The 19883-nt window shown below is 46.4% G+C and overlaps 1 pseudogene; it reads left to right on the forward strand.

Moving 5' to 3' along the window:
* The first annotated feature begins 3843 nt into the window (after positions 1-3843).
* Gm9237 lies at positions 3844-18016 on the forward strand (annotated as a pseudogene).
* The last annotated feature ends 1867 nt before the right edge of the window (positions 18017-19883 follow it).

Below are 19883 nucleotides of genomic sequence, written 5' to 3' on the forward strand. Positions count from 1 at the left end.
CAAGAAGAAACGGGAGAGAGCACATACTAGCAGCTTGACAACACATCTAAAAGCTCTAGAAAAAAAGGGAAGCAAATTCACCCAAGAGGAGTAGACGGCAGGAAATAATCAAACTCAGGGGTGAAACCAACCAAGTGGAAATAAGAAGAACTATTCAAAGAATTAACCAAACGAGGAGTTGGTTCTTTGAGAAAATCAACAAGATAGATAAACCCTTAGCTATAAGCACTAGCGGGCACAGGGACAAAATCCTAATTAACAAAATCAGAAATGAAAAGGGAGATATAACAACAGATCCTGAAGAAATCCAAGGCACCATCAGATCCTTCTACAAAAGGCTATACTCCACAAAAATGAAAAACCTGGATGAAATGGACAAATTTCTAGACAGATACCAGGCACCAAAGTTAAATCAGGATCAAGTTAACGATCTAAACAGTCCCATATCCCCTAAAGAAATAGAAGCAATCTTTAATAGTCTCCCAGCCAAAAAAAGGCCAGGACCAGATGGGTTTAGTGCAGAGTTCTACCAGACCTTCAAAGAAAATCTAATCCCAGTTCTGCACAAACTATTCCACAAAATGGAAGTAGAGGGAACTCTACCCAGCTCATTCTATGAAGCCACAATTACTCTGATACCTAAACCACAGAAAGATCCAACAAAGATAGAGAACTTCAGACCAATTTCCCTTATGAATATCGGTGCAAAAATCCTCAATAAAATTCTCTCGAACCGAATCCAAGAACACATTAAAGCAATCATCCATCCTGATCAAGTAGGTTTTATTCCAGGGATGCTGGGATGGTTTAATATACGAAAATCCATCAATGTAATCCATTATATAAACAAACTCAAAGACAAAAACCACATGATCATCTCGTTAGATGCAGAAAAAGCATTTGACAAGATCCAACACTCATTCATTATAAAAGTCTTGGAAAGATCAGGAATTCAAGGCCCATACCTAAACATGATAAAAGCAATCTACAGCAAACCAGTAGCCGACATTAAAGTAAATTGTGAGAAGCTTGAAGCAATCCCACTAAAATCAGGGACCAGACAAGGCTGCCCACTTTCTCCCTACCTCTTCAACATAATACTTGAAGTCCTAGCCAGAGCAATTAGACAACAAAAGGAGATCAAGGGGATACAAATTGGAAAAATGAAGTCAAAATATCACTTTTTGCAGATGATATGATAGTATATATAAGTGACCCTAAAAATTCCACCAGAGAACTCCTAAACCTGATAAGCAGCTTCGGTGAAGTAGCTGGATATAAAATTAACTCAAAAAAGTCAATGGCCTTTCTCTACATAAAGAATAAACAGGCTGAGAAAGAAATTAGGGAAACAACACCCTTCTCAATAGTCACAAATAATATAAAATATCTTGGCGTGACTCTAACTAAGGAAGTGAAAGATCTGTATGATAAAAACTTCAAGTCCCTGAAGAAAGAAATTAAAGAAGATCTCAGAAGATGGAAAGATCTCCCATGCTCATGGATTCGCAGGATCAACTTTGTAAAAAATGGCTATCTAGCCAAAAGCAATCTACAGATTCAATGCAATCCCCATCAAAATTCCAACTCAATTCTTCAATGAATTAGAAAGAGCAATCTGCAAATACATCTGGAATAACAAAAAACCTAGGATAGCAAAAGCTCTTCTCAAGGATAAAAGTACCTCTGGTGGAATCACCATGCCTGACCTAAAGCTTTACTAAAGAGCAATTGTTATAAAAACTGCATGGTACTGGTATAGTGACAGACAAGTAGACCAATGGAATAGAATTGAAGACCCAGAAATGAACCCACACACCTATGGTCACTTGATCTTCGACAAGGGAACTAAAACCATCCAGTGGAAGTAAGACAGCATTTTCAACAAATGGTGCTGGCACAACTGGTTGTTATCATGTAGAAGAATGCGAATCGACCCATTCCTCTCTCCTTGTACTAAGGTCAAATCTAAGTGGATCAAGGAACTTCACATAAAACCAGAGACACTGAAACTTATAGAGGAGAAAGTGGGGAAAAGTCTCAAAGATATAGGCACAAGGAAAAAAATCCTGAATAGAACAGCAATGGCTTGTGCTGTAAGATCAAGGATTGACAAATGGGACCTCGTGAAACTGCAAAGCTTCTGCAATGCAAAAGACACCGTCAATAAGACAAAAAGACCACCAACAGATTGGGAAAGGATCTTTACCTATCTTAAATCAGATAGGGGACTAATATCCAATATATATAAAGAACTCAAGAGGGTGGACTCCAGAAAATCAAATAACCCCCTTAAAAGATGGGGCTCAGAGTTGAACAAAGAATTCTCACCCGAGGAATACCGAAAGGCTGAGAAACACCTGAAAAAATGTTCAACATCCTTTATCATCAGAGAAATGCAAATCAAAACAACCCTGAGATTCCATCTCACACCAGTCAGAATGGCTAAGATCAAAAATTCAGGTGACAGCAGATGCTGGCGAGGATGTGGAGAAAGAGGAACACTCCTCCATTGTTGGTGGGATTGCAAACTTGTACAACCACTCTGGAAATCAGTCTGGTGGTTCCTCAGGAAATTGGACATAGTACAACCGGAGGATCCCGCAATACCTCTCCTGGGCATATATCCAGAAGATGTCCCAACCGGTAAGAAGGACACATGCTCCACTATGTTCATAGCAGCCTTATTTATAATCGCCAGAAGCTGGAAAAACCCAGATGCCCCTCAACAAAGGAGTGGATACAAAAAATGTGGTACATGTACACAATGGAGTACTACTCAGCTATTAAAAAGAATGAATTTCTGAAATTCCTAGGCAAATGGTTGGACCTGGAGGGCATCATCCTGAGTGAGGTAACCCAATCACAAAAGAACTCAAATGAAATGTACTCACTGATAAGTGGATATTAGCCCAGAAACTTAGTATAGCCAGATATAAGGTACAAGATGCAAAACACATGAAACTGAAGAAGAACGAAGACCAAAGTGTGGACACTGTGCTCCTTCTTAGAATTGGAAACAATCACCCATGGAAGGAGTTACAGAGACAAAGTTTGGAGCTGCGACAAAAGGATGGACCATCTAGAGACTGCCATATCCAGGGATCCATCTCATAATTAGCCTCCAAACGATGACACCATTGCATACACTAGCAAGCCTTTGTTGCAAGGACCGTGATATAGCTGTCCCTTGTGAGACTAGGCCAGGGCCTAGCAAACACTGAAGTGGATGCTCACAGTCAACTATTGGATGGATCACAGGGTCCCCAATGGAGGAGCTAGAGAAAGTATCCAAGGAGCTAAAGAGATCTGCAACCCTATTGGTGGAACAACATTATGAACTAACCAGTATCCCAGAGCTCTTGACTCTAGCTGCATATGTATCAAAAGATGGCCTAGTTGGCCATCACTGGAAAGAGAGCCCCATTGGTCAGGTAATCTTTATATGCCCCGGTACAGGGGAACGCCAGTGCCAAAAAATGGGAATGGGTGGGTAGGGGAGTGGGGGGGAGGGTGTGGGGGACTTTTGGAATAGCATTGGAAATGTAATTGAGGAAAATATGTAATAAAAAAAATTAAACTCAAAAAAAAAAAAAAGAATATACCCTATCCCCAGTGAGCTAGGGGGCTCTGGCTTCTAATGGCAAAGAAAAGCAAAGTTAAAGCCTGGGCCTTGAACTCATTATAATATTGGAAAAATGTAAAGCTGGAGAGAGGTTAGGCTTAGAAGGTTGTGTGTAGAGGCTTCCCTTTTCAACCAAGTATTCCGCAAGGCTAAGAAATGTGAGCATGGAGAGAGCCTGAAGAAGGTGTGAGAGCAAAGGCCCAGTGGCAGCCATAGGGATGGAGACAGAAGCAGTGGAGATATTCATGGCCAAAGAGGATGGGAAGATGGGTCAGGCTGATGGGGGTGCAATCAATCACAGCCTGCAGTTCAGAGCTCAACTTGTACTGAGTGACAGCTCTGCGGTTGTAGATAATGACCTGTTCCCTCCCTCCCAAATTTCCCCACATGTTCCTGCTCTCTCTGTGCCATAGTGACTCACCTCTGAGCACACTGAGGCGTCCTCTGAGCATCCATCTTTCCAGTCCACCAGTCAGTATCTTCTCCATCTGTCCAAGGTTAGGGTCATTCGCTCAGCACATCTTCAGGCCAAGTCCATGCATACTTGGTAAAGGTGGCTGGATGAATGAATGAGCAAAGGACTCGTATTCCTGTGTGTAAGAATAGCAAAGGACTCGTATTCCTGTGTGTAAGAATAGCGAGTTCTAAGGGGGATATCTTCTGGAGTCCTGTGTGGTGCTCTGAGGATTCCTTCTTCTGACCGCTTTTCCTCCTGGGCTATCACTGGAGCCAGGAGGGATGGGAGCCTCTGTGTAGTCAGTGAGGTAACACATCTCTGTGTTGGGGGAGGGGTGTTGGGGTGTGTGTGTGTGTGTGTCTGTAAACTTGGCGACGTGTATGGCATGAAGTGTGAGCCACTGCCTGAGGGTCCCTAACCCTCACAATCCTATTCCCAAGTAGTAGGCATGGACTTCCCAGGATACCTGCTGACATGAGAGAAGGGGCCTTCCTCCACCTGAAACCCCACCCCTGTGTCTAGCAAGCCCTTGGTGCTTGTGCCCCTGTACTAGACCTGCCCCTCAGCAACAGGAGCCTCTGCGGTCCCTGCCCTGATGTTTTCCTGGCTACATCCTTCCTTCCCTCCCCACATTTCCTCTTTGAAGTACAGGAGTTAGGAAGTCACTGGCCCTACCCAGGGATGCTTCCAGATCACAGTGATCCCAGGCTCTTTACCAGCACAGAACATAATTTTTAATGCCACTGCACTCGGTGTGACCTGCAAGAGAAGCTTTTCAGGTTGGTGGCTTCCTTCCTCACAGGGTGCTGTACTCAGATGGAGCTCATTGAGGAAGCCTGTGGTCTTTCACAGTAAAAGTCCTCCAATGTCCCCACTGAGCATTTGCCTGGTGGTTCAGTTTGTCTCTGTCTCCTCATAGCTTCTGTTTCCCTTCCTTTCATAGAAATTGGCTGTAAACTCCACACACAGGGACCTTCACTCTTGGTTTACAGCTAAGGAGACAGGACTCAGAGAAATCAAGGTAGCAAGAACATATGGGTAGAAGGGAAGGCTGTAGGCAGGGATTGACCCAGGGTCCACCAAATCTGCATGTCCCATTGCAGCCTGACACAGTAAACTGCAGCTTCTTTTAGAGAGGGACACACATAGGCTCAGTCAGGAGCAATGAGAGATATTCTACCCTGCTCTATCCTAGTCCTGGCTCAGCACCCCTGGGTTACTGCTGGACCCTCCCAGGAGTGTTGGGTGCTGGCCACTGGCCAGGTTAGCCTGAGTCATTGACCATGGAGAACCAGTCCTAGAGGCCCTGTGCCATTCCCCTGGCTACTGCGGAAAGGCCATTGCTGGCTTTTTGGCCTGCAGCATCAAAACACAGTTGATATGAACTGTCATCCCAGCCAATCAGGAGCCCATGTGTGAGTCATTCCATAGCTGGCTCAGGGACCCCAAAGAACCTGCTGGATCCAGCCTGAGACAACGTGCCAACCTGAGCCTGAGTGCTGAGCAGCAAGGCAGAGAAGCCTATTCTGACTCAATCTCACCCGGACTGATTGCACAAGATGTCCATCTGTAGAGGGACTGGGGAATGGATTGTAGAGGGCATCTACCACTGCCCTCTCCTTCTTGCAGCAATGTCTTACATATCCTACAAAAGAGCACTTAAGGTGTGCTGTGCTCCAGTAATTTCAGCAGACTGAGGAGTGTCTTGAGTTCAAGGCTGGCCTGGGCTGCATAGAAAGACTATCATAGCCAGATGGTGGTAAGGTTCTCCTTTAATCCCAGTACTCATGAGGCAGAGGTAGATGGATCTGTGTGAGTTCCAAGCCAGCCTGGTCTACAGAGCGAGTTTCAGGACAGCCAGGGCTACACAGATAAACCTTGTTTCAAAAAAAAAAAAAGACTGTCACATGAAAACGGGAGGGGGAGGGAGAGGAGGGAGGATAGGCTGGAGTTGGCTATGAATGTTGGTAGAATGCTTGCCTAAGATTCACAGAAGTCTAAAGTCTATCCCTAAGTGCACCACAAAATGCATGTGGTGGTGGATGGCTCTAACCCCAATCCTTGGGAAATCGAGGCAGGATGATCAAGAGTTCAAGGTCATCGTCCTTTACATAATGAGTTCAGTGTCCAGCCTGGGATACATGAGACCCTGTCTCAAAACCACAGGGTGTGGACTCAGCCCACAGGAAGAAGACTGTTTGTATAACACAGGTGTCTGTTCCTCTGGTTCAGCCTTGAGCTTCTACTGTGCAGTTGAGCATTGATTGTATCCTGATATTTGGACTTGCTAATTCCCTAAGGTTTCTATAAAGCTGGACATTAGGTAAGGAAAGTGAGGGCCTGGATCTGCCCTGCCTTTCATGTCTTTCCAGCTATCCCCATTGCCAGTTCCTAATCTGCTTGGGTTGGTCATCTTGGTTGTGCTCCATGTTACCTGGCCGACCTCTGTCCCTGTGGGGATACTATCACTTCCTCATTGGGCAGCTGTTGTGTGCTGCAGGACAGTGAGTTCTCCTTAGCTCTGGCCCTGGCACACACCCACACATTGCTTTTTGCTTTCCCCTCCTCCACTGCTGGGAACTAGCTGCCCAGATGTCCTGCTGGTCCCATACAGAAGCAGGGGCCTGTAAAAGGTCTGGTCTGGTGATGAGCATCTTTGATGATAATGACCTCTTGGGAAGCAACAAGAAGCCTTACTTGGGACCCCATAGCTGGATTGCTGTCCAAAAGGAGGGACATCAGCATCTGGCAAGTGAACACCCCTAGTGTGACACATTCCTGAGTGTCTATTCTACTGTCACTATTGTGCCAGAATGGAGCTTTCTAGAAGACTAATTCACCCACATTCCTCACATTCCTTCCTGAGTCCCTAACCCTGGAGGTCACAAAGTGTTTGAGCCTTCAGGATAGGAAGAGTCTCTTGGGTCTCACGCAGAGCCTTTGAAATGTCATGCAGCCCCGATTCACAGTTATAAACAGTGTGTGAACTCTGCCTTGTTTTGGGCCACTGTGGGGGTTCACGGTGGCAAACTATTACATACAGAAATGCAGGACCCCGCAGTCTGAGAGATGGAGTGCTCCCTGCATAAGGACCTGGGTTCAGATCCCCATCACCCGTGTAAAGCGCCACATATGTCCTTGTTTGCTGTGACCCTGTCATTGTGGGATAGAGACAACAGGAACCAATCCTAGGGTCGTTCTGGCTGGCTAGTCTAGACAACATGGTGAATAGTACTCTCTGGGTTCAGAGAGAGGCCCTGACTCAAAAACAGGGGCAGGACTCTGAGGCCTATAGACCTGGCTCTGTGCTTACAAACAACTGCTACTGTTTCAGAGGACCTGAATTCAGTTCACAGCACCCATATCTGGCTCTGTGAGCCACCAGTAACTTCATTTCCAGAGCCCTGACTTCTTCCCACCTCTCTAAGCATACATACACACAGACATACATGTGAATAGAAATTTAAAAATCTTTTTTAAAACGAAAAAGATAGCTGGGCAGTGGCAGCACACAACTTCAATCACAACTTTCGTGAAGCAGAGGCAGGTGGGTCTCTGTGAGTTTGAGGCCAGCCTGGTCTACAGAGTGAGTTCCAGGATAGCCAGGGCTACACAGAGAAACCCTGTCTTGGGAGATGTACAGAGTAAAGAAAAGCAAAAAGAAAGAAAAACATTCTCATGTCCACCTCTATATCCTTCATGGGAAAGCATGCCTGTGTTTATGTGTATAAGGGTTCATGTGTGTGTTTATGAGGGTGTGTGTGATGGTTTGTTTATGCTCAGCCAAGTGATTGGCAATATTAGAAGGTGTGGCACTTTTGGAGAATGTGTGGCCTTGTGGGAGTAGGCATGTCACTGTGGGTGTGGGCTTTAAGACCCTCATCCTAGCTGCCTGGAAGTCAGTATTCTGCTAGTAGCTTTCAGATGAAGTCATAGAACTCTCAGTTCCTCCTGTGCCATGCCTGCCTGGATGATGCCATGTTCCCTCCTTGATGATAATGGACTGAACCTCTGAACCTGTAAGCCAGCACCAATTAAATGTTGTCCTTTGTAAGAGTTGCCATGTTCATGGTGTCTGTTCATAGCAGTAAAACTCTAACCAATATAATGTGTAACATACACACACACATACCTGCACACACATACAAAGACACACATGAAAAGGGAAGGGAAGGGAAGGGAAGGGAAGGGAAGGGAAGGGAAGGGATGGGAAGGGAAGGGAGAGGAGGGGAGGGGAGGAGAGATGAGGGGAGTGAAGGGAAGGGAGGGGAGGAGAGGGGAGGGAAGGGAAGGGAACGGAAAGAATTCAGTACCTAGTCTGAGGAAGTGCTCTGAACAAAACAGGACCAGAGTCTGCAGGTAGATGAGAATTGATGCTAATCCTAGAGGCCTCTTCCAAGAGAAAGCACATATACCTGAGGACTGACCCTCTCTGAAACAGACAGCAAGAAGGGCAGAGAGGTGGAGGATCTGCAGATGCAGAGACCCTGGGGCTGAAACAGACTTACCAGGGTCCAAAGAGGGGAAACGCGCAGTAATGATGTCCCAAAAGTGTAAGTCTTAACAGAAGGTCAGAAATGCCATTCGGGATGTTGGGGAGAGTGACCATGGAGTCTGAGAAATCCTCCCCCAAGGAGTGGTGGGATGTTTGTGTCTGAACAGGCTGCAGGGTGTGAGTAGGAGCTTCCTGGGTGACTGGAGTGGGTATGACCCAGATGAGCCTAGCTTAGTGAGGAGAGTCACCCACATGGCTCCCTTCCTGTTACAGTAGCAGTTTCTGTTAAGAAAAAAGTTCTTGGGGATTTCCTGTTCTTTTCTCTACCTCCTCTGGTTCCGTAACTCCTGTGGGGCCTCTCAGGCTTGGGAAAGAGCAGAGGGAGAGAGGTCTGGCAGTGCAGGGTGGGGCTTTCCATGCAGCCTTGTCAGCTGCCCCTCTTTCTCCTTTTACATTGCACTTTTACTTTGTTGCTTAAGTTTTATGCATATGGATTAGTTTGTGTGCGGTGGGCAAGTGATCCAGTGAATGTAGGTCAGAGGACACAACCTCTGGGATTCAGTTCTCTCCTCCTACCACGTGAGTTCTCAGGCTTAAACTCAAGTCACCAGGCTTAGGGCCTGGTGCCTTTACCCAGGGAGTCATTTCAATGGCTCTGCTTCCTTTTTTTTTAAACAGTCATTGAGGCTCTGGGGAATTGGGAGTGTGCACTCCTGGAATGTGGCTTGGGAGTCAGGATGGTTTTGCAGTGACTAGTACCTTGACATGGGATCTATGGTTCAGATGGCAGGCTGAGATTGCAGTAACATTCTAGTCTCCCTCCCATAGATCTCACTGGGTGGCTGGCTGTTGTCCCACTCAGAAGAGGAGGGTACCTCTCTCACTGTAGCCTTCTGCCTCCCTGGCTGGACTCAGGCTTCTGGTACCTTATAGCTGGCTTCTCCAGAGAGGTACAAGGTAGCCCTGCAGGATAGGTCTGTAGATCTGAGGAGGACTGTGGGATGACAACATATTATCTCTCACTCCTGGTATCAGTGAGTAACGTGATCACCGGATGCCATAGGATGCTAACTGCTGTGAATAGAATCCCTGTGTGGTGGCATCAGCTCCAGAGTCCTTGGTACTGCCCAGCGCTGTCCAAGAAATAGGATGACATTCATATATAATATGAGATTTTCCTACAAGCACATGGAACGAGGAAAGAGAAACGGGGTGAACAATGTCCACAGCCTGTTGGATTTAACCCATTGTATTCTAAACAGGCCCAAGGACATTTACCCTAAGGATTTACTTAGTTTGGACTATTGGTTCTCAAACTTCTAATGCTGTGACCCTTTAATACCCTTCCTCATGTCATGGTCACCCCAACCAAAATATTATTTTTTGGCTACTTCATAACTGTAAGTTTTGTTATCGTTACAAATCATAATATAGATATGTGCTTTCTGATAGTTTTAGTCAACCCCTATGAAGAGTCCTGCAATCCCCAAGTACATCTTAGGATCAAGGGCGTGTGTGTGTGTGTGTGTGTGTTTACACTATAACCACAACAGCAAGAATATCCTAAACCAATGCAAAGCATGAATTCTAATTAGCAGCCTGATACCAAGGAGGAGGCAAAGGCTGGGCAGAGGCACAGCCCTGTGTTCTGGAGCTCCCTCCTCTGAAATATTTGGTAAGGAGCAGATCGTCAAGCCATTGGGAAAGGAATGGGAAATAAGGGAAACGAAGCCTCTCCTCCAACACCTCCAAGGCTGTCTGCACTGCAGCCTCCTCCCGGCAGTATAACTAGGCTGTATGTATGGCTACTAGGATGTTACTGTCAGAGGCAGGCCCTCGGGAGGCCCTCAGGCAGGAGAAAAAACTGTGAAACAAGATGAGCAGGAGACCACAGAAATGAGGGCAGAGTTTGGGGTGGTAGGAGGTGAAAGGTAGAGAAGCCAGGTTGGACCAAGCTCTGGGGGGAGGGTGTCTCCTGCTCAAATACTAGTATTGGAGAGAAAAGACCTAGACCCGGTGAAGCCATGTAGCTCCCTTCTTCCTTCCTTCTTCATTGCCTCCTTCCTCCTTCCTCCTTCCTCCTTCCTTCCTTCCTTCCTTCCTTCCTTCCTTCCTTCCTTCTTCCTTCTTCATTGCCTCCTTCCTCCTTCCTTTCTCCCTTTTTCCCTTCTTCCTTCATTCCTTCTTCCTTCCTTCCTTCCTCCCTTCCTTCCCCATCAATTATCTGGATTATCCCCAGATATCTCTTTTTTGCACCTCTTGTCCTGCTCCACTAAGGGATTCTTTGGACCAAACATCACCAGGTGTACCACCCCCCCCCACTGTTGGCTACCCTATTCTTACCTCCACTTCTGTGTTCCCAGGGTGGCTTCAATTTTACATGTGTCTGGTTAATTGAGTTTCCAAAATGAATTACCTACAATAAAACTAGGGCATTTCTATCCCTTCCCAAAGAGTCATGATATGGTGTTACTCTGTGTTGGGGTGTGAATTAGAGCCATGGGTCATGGGCTCCATGGAGAGCAGCTAGCTCTTCAACTGTATGCTTATCCTAGGCCTGTGGTGACACCTCAGCCACCAGCAGTCACATTTGTCCTCTCACGGCAGACTCTCTGTGGATGGAGAAGTTGGTATTATGTGTTCCTGTCCTGAGGTGGATGTAGGTAGCTTCTGGGGGTATTTCCAGCCAGTACTGGCCACCCTGTCAAGCTCAATGTTCAGTGAGCAAGGGACAGGTTGGCTGACTCATGGTTGAAGCCCAGGCTGTAGGTGATAAGGAAAGAGGACCCTAAACCTTGGTAGAAGCAAGGCTGTGAGGTAGGAAGTAAGTGTAGCAAGAAAACAGAGGATCTGGCAGTCAGCCATCACCGGGGGACTTAAGAGAGCCTGCACCCTTCTATGCAGGTCCTCCAGGACCTTAGTTCTGTGTTTCAGTTGTTTTTTTTTTGTTTGTTTGTTTTTTGTTTTCGAGACAGGGTCCGCTCTCTGTAAACCAGGCTCACATGGAGCTCAAAGTTTTCTGGCTGCCTCTGCCTTTTGACTGCTGGGATTAGAGCCATGTGCCAGCATCAAGGCTCTGTCTCTATTTCTTGTTCCTGAAGCCCCGCCCAGACAGGACTTAGCCTATAATGTTCTATCAACTTGGAGGTTCTTAGACATGCCACCAGTCAAGAGATAGAAGCTGGGCAACTATGATTTGGGGATGCTTCTTCTTTGAGTAGAAAACAAAATCTAAGGGGACTGAGACCTGGAGAGAGGTCCTGTTCCCTACACCCACATGTTGGCTCACAACTTCTGTAACTCCAGTTCCAGGGATCTGACATACTATTCAGGCCTCTGCAGGTACCAGGCAACCTCACAATGTATTATATAAGAAGAAAAACATTCGTAACATACTATATAAGAAAATATTCTTAAAGCTTTGAAAGAGAAAAAAAGAAAAGAACACATGGACACATTTTGACAACTTAAAACTGCAAATGACCTTTAATCCCAGCACTCGGGAGGCAGAGTCAGGGGGATTTCTGAGTTCAAGGCCAGCTTGGTCTACAAAGTTAGTTCCAGAACAGCCAGGGTTATACAGAGAAACCCTGTCTCAAAAACCAAACATAAATAAATAAATAAATAAAAACAACAACAACAACCTCAAAAACAACAAGCAAACAAAATAAAAAACCTGCAAATGAGCCAGTCATTGTGGCTCACACCTGTGACTGCTAGACAGGGGAGGCAGGAAGGTAAGGGTGCAAGTCTTCCTCAGCTACATAGTAAGTTTGAAGCCAGCCTAAGCTACATGAGACCCTATCTCAGAAAACAAATAAACAAAATTACAAAAGAAAACATGACAAAAGGTCCTACAAGATACCTGTCCATCCAGCCAATTCCCCACTTCAGTCAACTTTACCTTTCCAGTAGGTCCTTCCACAGGAGGCCTCCACTCACAAACCCATGTGACCAGTTCTCACAGATGGCAGCAATGGCCACATGCCCTTGTGCATAATCTACTTCCATTTGTAGATATCTCTCTGTCTCTCTGTCTCTGTCTCTCTCTGTCTCTGTCTGTCTCTCTGTGTGTTTGTGTGTGTGTGTGTGGGGGGGTGTTTGTGTGTATGTCTCTGAGAGAGAGCCAGGATTTCTCTGTGTAGTCCTGGCTATCCTATAACTTGCTCTGTAGCCCAGGGTAGCCTTCCTTGAACTCCTATCTGTCTGCACTGTCACTGCGTTCTGGGGTTAAAGGCATGCACTACTACTGGCCTTCCTGTTCTCTTTCTTTTAATATAACTTTTTTAGACAGGTTCTCATGTAGCTCAGGCTGGCCATGAACGAACTTGTTATAGAGTCATAGATGACCTTGAACTCCTGATCCTGCTGCCCTCACCCTCCGATTCTGGAATTACAGATGTGTGACACCCGGCTACCTGACTTGATGATTATTTCTGATCAAGATACTGTGGACATTTGAGTTGGTTGTTTGTACAGGGGAGGATGTGTTTAGATAAGTAAATGTGTGCTTTGAAAGGCAATAGCCATATGTCTGTTTTGGACAAGGAACTTTAAATATCTCCTAGTCCTGTAGATAAGTAAATAAAATATGTACATAGAACATTAACAACCTGGGAAAGAGGTGAAGAAGACAGGGGCGGTAGCAGGTAATACTGAGTGCATGTCTCATCTTCCTTAACAGGACCTAGCACCTAGTGCTTAGAATTCATAAGCCTCTGAGCAGTTCAGAGTGGATTCCCTTGGGACTTGGGTAGAGGAGACTCACCCACACTAGTTCTTCACATTTCAAAAATAACTGAGCTATGCAGGTGTGTTACTGTGAAAGAAAGAAACGAAAATTGAGGAAGCGAAGTGAACGAGTATTAACGTCCAGTGGCCAATCACTGCAGGATCTCACACTTGGGCCTTGTGGGAGACTGCAGTGGGGTGTGCTGGCCAATGAAGCACAGTCCTGAATTTCCATTGGGGCTGTTTCAGCTGTTAACATTCACATCGACATTCACCGACCAATTGATGCAATTCTAGATCTCCCTGGCAGAACAATATCTCATAGGCATAATAAAGAGTGGGGATTCCCATAAGGTTCCCAGGTGTCTCTTCTAGGGTTAAAACAGCATGGTATGTGCTGGTAACTTCTCCCAATATTATGTGGAGGGGGATAGGGAGGTCTTGGGGGGTCTAGAAGCCTCCTGTCAACATGCTTCAAAGCTTTAATACCTGGGTCCCCATGAAACCCTACTTACCCAGATTAACCAGAAATCTGGGTAAGAATTGGGTTTTTGAATGTCATTTATAAAATTAGGGTTGCTGACAAATGAAGTTGAACTTTGAAGGGCCAAAGCCATGTTCCTGTTCTCTGGTATCATCCCTGAGACCACTCAGGATGGGAGTCAACCTAGTTCTAAATTTACCCCAGCTGTATTAGGTAAGAATGTGAACCACTAACAACTGCCTATGCAGGCAAGATTTATTTACTATGCAGCATCAGCAAATGTATCTGTGACAAGGAAACAAACACACACACCGGGTCCCCCACAAGAAAAAGAACTAGCTGTTCAAAGCGAAGAGTCAGGATTGGGTCCATGAGATCCCTTTGCCCCAAGCTGATGAGCTGAGGGGTTTGTCTTGAACCTGACTCTTGTTTAACCCTTACAGGACATTTGACAAAGCTTCATTCCACTGATTTTAGCTTGCCTCTCCCTGTCCCCGTATACCACGATTCTGCATGCATGCTCCAAGTAGACTGTATTTAGCCATAAAAAGATATTCTTTCTGTCTTTCCTAGGTGCTGCAGGATCTGTGGAAACACAAGGAGTTCACCAACCATGAGCTTCAGGAGTGATACAAGGGTTTCCTAAATGACTGTCCCACTGGCCACCTGACTGTGGACAATTTCAAGATCTAGGCCAACTTTTTCCCCTACAGAGATGCCTCCAAGGTCGCTGAACGTGTCTTCCACAACTTTGACACCAACAGCAACAGCACCATCGACTTCCGAGTGTTCATCATTGCTCTGAGCATGACCTCTCGGGACAAGCTGGAACAGAAGCTGAAGTGGGCCTTCAGCATGTCTGACCTAGACAGCAATGGCTATATCAGCTGCAGTGAAATGCTGGAGATAGTGCAGGTACCTGCACTTGACAGGGCCTGGAGCATGGGGAGTGCAGGGATCCAGGACCCCCATCCCGGACCCCATACACCAGGTCATTCCTCTGCCCGCTTGCTACCTGGTGTACTAAAGGACTGCATGTCTTTGCAGTGAGTAACGATAAAAGCCAAGCATCTATCGATTGCTTGCTGGACATCAGGTCCCAGCTGAGCTCATCCATCAGGTTTATTCACACAATTCTATAAAACGGGTCTTTTTTTAAAAGAAAAGAAAAGAAAAGAAAACAAAACAAAACAAAACAAAACAAAACAAACCTCTAATGAGATCTGAGACAGGTGATTAAGAATTGTCAAAGCAAGAACTGGGAAAATGGCTCAGTGGGGAAGAACACTTGATACCCAGCATGAGGACCTGAGTTCTGATCCCAACACCCACAGAAAAGTCAGGAGTGGCTGAGCATGCCCGAATCCCTAGAACTAGGGGACAAGTGAGTCCCAGAAGCTTGCTGAGCAGGCACCCTAGCTAAAATGGTAGGCCCCGGCCGGGTTCAGTGAGAGAGAAAAGGGAATACTGTGAACACCGGTATTGCTTTTTGGCCTCTGCACAGATGGGTGTTCATCTGCACACACATGTATAACATACACACACATTAGCTGTCTATAGGGCTTCCTATAGAAATCAGAAAGACACAGTAAAGGATGATTCAGCAGTCAGTTCTTCACAGGAGCAATGCTTATGTGCACCCTGCATCCTTCCTGCTCCATGCTCTAAACCATCTCTGTATTTGGTCCAGTGAGCTGACTCTGTGGGTAAAGGTGCTTGCTACCAAGCCTGGCAGCCTGGGTTTGATCCCTAAGACCCACATGGTAGGAAAAGAGAACCAGCTTCCACAAGTTGTCCTCTGAATTCCACGTGAGATCACCTCCCCCAAATAAATAATTACATACATCCATAAAATAAGTAAAGTAGTTATATACAGTGCCTAATACAATGACTATAGATGTTAATAATAATTTGTATTATTTGGGAAATAACAAGAAACTGTCTGTGTACCTCCAGTTTCATTTTCTAGACTATTTCCCACCTGTAGTTGTTGGATCTGCAGATTCAGGACCCATGTGTGGGCAGGGCTCAATGTGTTTCCCCTTTTATCTTCCCTCCAGGATTTCCCAGCTCCCCACCAAAGAACCTCCTTTTAGACAGACACTTTGCCCCACAACCTCCCCTCTACTCAGAACCAAGGAGCCCTCCATTCTTCCATGCCCTAGCTGTATCCTGTGCTCTTGAACGTCACTTAAACTTTCCTGGCTCCCTTTGCCCAGTACCTTGTCTGTGAAACTTGGTCTGATGAGAGAAGGGTCCTGACTCTGCCCTGTCCATGCTCCTTGGTTAGCAGAGCGAGGACCATAACCCACCCTCCATCCTCCAGAGAACACTCACAGATGCCCCTTTGCAGGCCATCTACAAGATGGTGTCCTCCATGATGAAGATGCCTGAGGACGAGTCCATGCCCGAGAAGCGAACAGACAAGATCTTCAGACAGATGGACACAAACAAAGATGGTAGGAAACATGGCAGGAATGAGCAGGTGGGGATTGGGAGAGGGGATGGGATGGGGGTTGGGAGAGAGAAGTATATGAGCCTGTGAAACTGTTGATGGCAGAGAGGTGTTTGGGATATACCCTCTGCCCTGTGGAGGCCTGCCCTTTTCCAACCCACTTGATTCAGCTCTGATTGAGGGAGGGAGACTAGAATTCAGGGTCAGGTACACCTAGCCTGCATCCTGCACCCTTCCTAGGGCTCTATAACCATGGGCATGTCAGTAGACCCTCTGAGCTGTAGGCTTCATCCCTGTTGTCTGAGTTAGGGTTTCCATTGCTCTGATGACACACCATGGCCACAAGCAACTTGGGGAGGAAAGGGTTTATTCACTCACAGTTTCCACATAACAGTTCATCATCAAAAGCAGTGAGGGCAGGACTCAAACAGGGCAGCAACCTGAAGGCAGGAGCTGATACAGAGACCATGAAAGGGTTGCTACTTACTGGCTTGCTCCCCATGGCTTGCTCAGACTTCTTTCTTATAGAACTCAGAATCACTAGACCAGGGTTGTACCACCTACACTGGGCTGGGCCCTCCTCCATCAATCACTTGTTAAGAAAATACCCTCTGGTCAGACATGGTGGCACATGTCTTTAATGGGAGTTCATAGAAGACAGGAGGCTCTCTGTGAGTACAAGGCAACCTGGTCTAAAAAGTGAGTTCTAGAACAGCCAGGGCTGTTACACAGAGTAACCTTGTTTCAATAAACAAAACAAAAGGGAGGAAATGAGGGAGGGAGGGACCGAGGTAGAGAGACAGGGAGAGAGAGAGAGAGAGAAGAGACTGAACATTGTCCATTTTCCAGAGGGTTCCCGACTTTAACCAGAGCACTGGCTAATCCTAAGTCTCCCTCTTCCATTCCTCAGGCAAAATGTCCCTGGATGAATTCAACAAAGGTGCCAAGAGGGACCCATCCATTGTCCGGTTGCTGCAGTGTGATCCCAGCAGTGCTAGCCAGTTCTGAGGGGAATGGGCTTTTACACAGTTGTGAGAAACACAGGCTTGACCTGCCATCTTCAGCTTTGCTTGATACAGTGGTTTTCTCCGTGATTTCTTCTGCTCTCTCGGGACCTGGGTCCAGGCAGCACATCACACTCACCTGGTCTGGCTGGATGCAGCTCCCTCCTCTGTCTGATCCAATAGATGTCCCTCCCCATCCAGTCCAGACTGGTTCCTTCCAAGGTTTCAAGTGTTCTGGGCTGTAGGGCTTCTTCCCTGCCCACAGAGGGCCTGGAGGCCCTTAAGGACACCAGACAGGACATTTCAGTATCTTACGGAGACCAGCTGACTTATTCTATGATCCCAGGTGACTTTGTGAGGATGAAGAAGATGGAGAGTAGATAGGCAAGCCCTTCCTGTGCATGGCTCCACCTCCCTTGTTCATTTTCTCCGACCAAAGCTGCTTGCATGTATATACTACAGTATCCTTACTTTTAATATATAAGTTTTGTATAAAGTGAGAAGGTTCAGTCCCTGTATTTAAAGCCTCTGACTGCCTTTAAAGCATGGTCCCCTGTGGCCTGTGATTCCCCCCACCCCCAAGTCTGGCTGTGCTGTGGTATTTAAGTATTTATTTGCCTAATTACACAGGAGATACATGCATGCCCAAGGCTGTGGACATCTGCCCTCTGTCCTGCAAATACAGGTGTTCCTGTGTGCTCTGTCCTTCCTTTCCATTGACCTGGCATATTAAAATGATCAAATAAACCAAGGTCTGTGAGTTTCCTGTGTTGCCACAAGCACCCTGTTCATGGTTCACTCTCTAGTGAGTGTGGGGATGAAGCAGGTAAGTGGTAGACATCGGGAAAGTTTTTGAATGTAAGGATCAGCCAAGAATTTAGTCAGATAGGAGTCCATGCCAGCCTTTCCCCACTCAGTGGGCTCCACAAACAGCAAGGCCATTAGCCCTCCTATTCTGTTGGCTAGAAGGTGTTTTAGATATTGGACAGAAACAGTCCCTCAGGACCAAACATGGCCTGTGCCCTGGCTAATGTCATCCAGCATGCTCAGGATCACTTATTCAAATAATGGGGAATAAGAGGATGGATGGATATGTCTGCCCAGTTATAAAGACTTCTCTCCCTCCCTCTCTCTCTCTCTCTCTCTCTCTCTCTCTCTCTCTCTCTCTCTGTCTCTCTGTCTGTCTCTCTCTGTCTCTGTCTCTCTCTGTCTCTCTGTCTCTCTCTCTCTCTCTCTCTCTCTCTCTCTCTCTCTCTCTCTCTGCCACCATGTGGTTTCTGGGATTTGAACTCAGGACCTTTGGAAGAACAGTCAGTGCTCTTAACCACTGAGCCATCTCTCCAGCCTTGGTAGTCTTTTCAAATGGAGAATCCAAAGACACACAAGATGTGAGAGTACAGTGAGGAGCAGAAATAAGAGCTCAGAAATGGGGTGGCTGGGGCAGGAAAGTCATGAGTTCTAGGACAACCTGGACTCCATAGTGAGACCTCAGATCAAAAATCCAAGAGCAGAGACCAAGTCTGATCTCCCAGACCCACAAGGTGAAAGGGAAGAACCGACTCCCATAAGTTGTCCTCTGGCCTCCACCTGTGTTTACAACCCCAGCAGTCTGGGGACCTGACAATCGCATCAGGAGTCCAAGGCCATTCCTAGCTACATACTGAGTTTGAGTCCAGCCAGGTTTCCATAGTGAGACCCCATCTCAAAAACAAATTCTGACAATTGTCATAGAAAGTACTTACTAGGACTTGGTGGTTAAGAGTACTGGTGGCACTTCCAGAGGCCCTGAGTTCAATTCCCTAGCACCCACATATCATCTCAAGACTGTCTGTACCTCCTGTTCCAGGTGATCTGGCACCCTCATACAGACATACATACAAGTAAAACACCAATGCCTGTGAAATAAATTTAGATACACCTTTAAAAAGAAAAGGAAGAACTTATTCAAGGAAGAAGCTGTCTTGTGACCAAACCCTGAGCTACCTTCTCCATGGGAGCCCAGAACACCCACAGGATGTCTTGTTGGAAGTGAAGGTGCTAATCAGCTTTCATAGCCTTAGGGACACTACCACCACACTCCTAAGATTACAATCCCACAGTCCATTTTCAAATCTAAAGATGAACTTCCTGTTAGGAAGCCAGGGCCATTTAAGCATGTGAAGGAAATACCACCAAAAGGGACAAAGTCTTGGTGAAACTTGCAGAATGTGGCTTTTGCACTTCTGTGGCTGTGGGTGAAGCTAACCCCAATCCACACCTTGCCCTAAACCAAACCTTGTAGCTAGACAGTGTTGGAGACAGTGGTAGCAGGAAGCCCAGAGAGGGAATGTCAAGGTGGGGACATGAGAGGTTGCAGGAAGGTTGGAAGCAAGATGGACTGCTGAGCCCTCCTGGAGGTTCTAGCCAAACTCACCTGTTCTATTTCACTCAGTAGATTTTTAAGATGTATTTTATTACTTCAATTGTGGGCATGTGCATGAGAGAGAGAGACTACATTCATTTGCATATATGCATGTAGGTGCCAGTGGAGGCCCAGAGCAAGATATTGGATGTCCTGAAGCTGGAGTTACTGGCAGTTGTAAGCCTTGGTACATGGGTGCTGGGAACCAAACTCTGATCCCAGCAGAAGCTG

The sequence above is a fragment of the Mus musculus genome, chromosome 12 (assembly GCF_000001635.26).
Source record: "Mus musculus strain C57BL/6J chromosome 12, GRCm38.p6 C57BL/6J".
NCBI classification, from domain to species: Eukaryota; Metazoa; Chordata; class Mammalia; order Rodentia; family Muridae; genus Mus; species Mus musculus.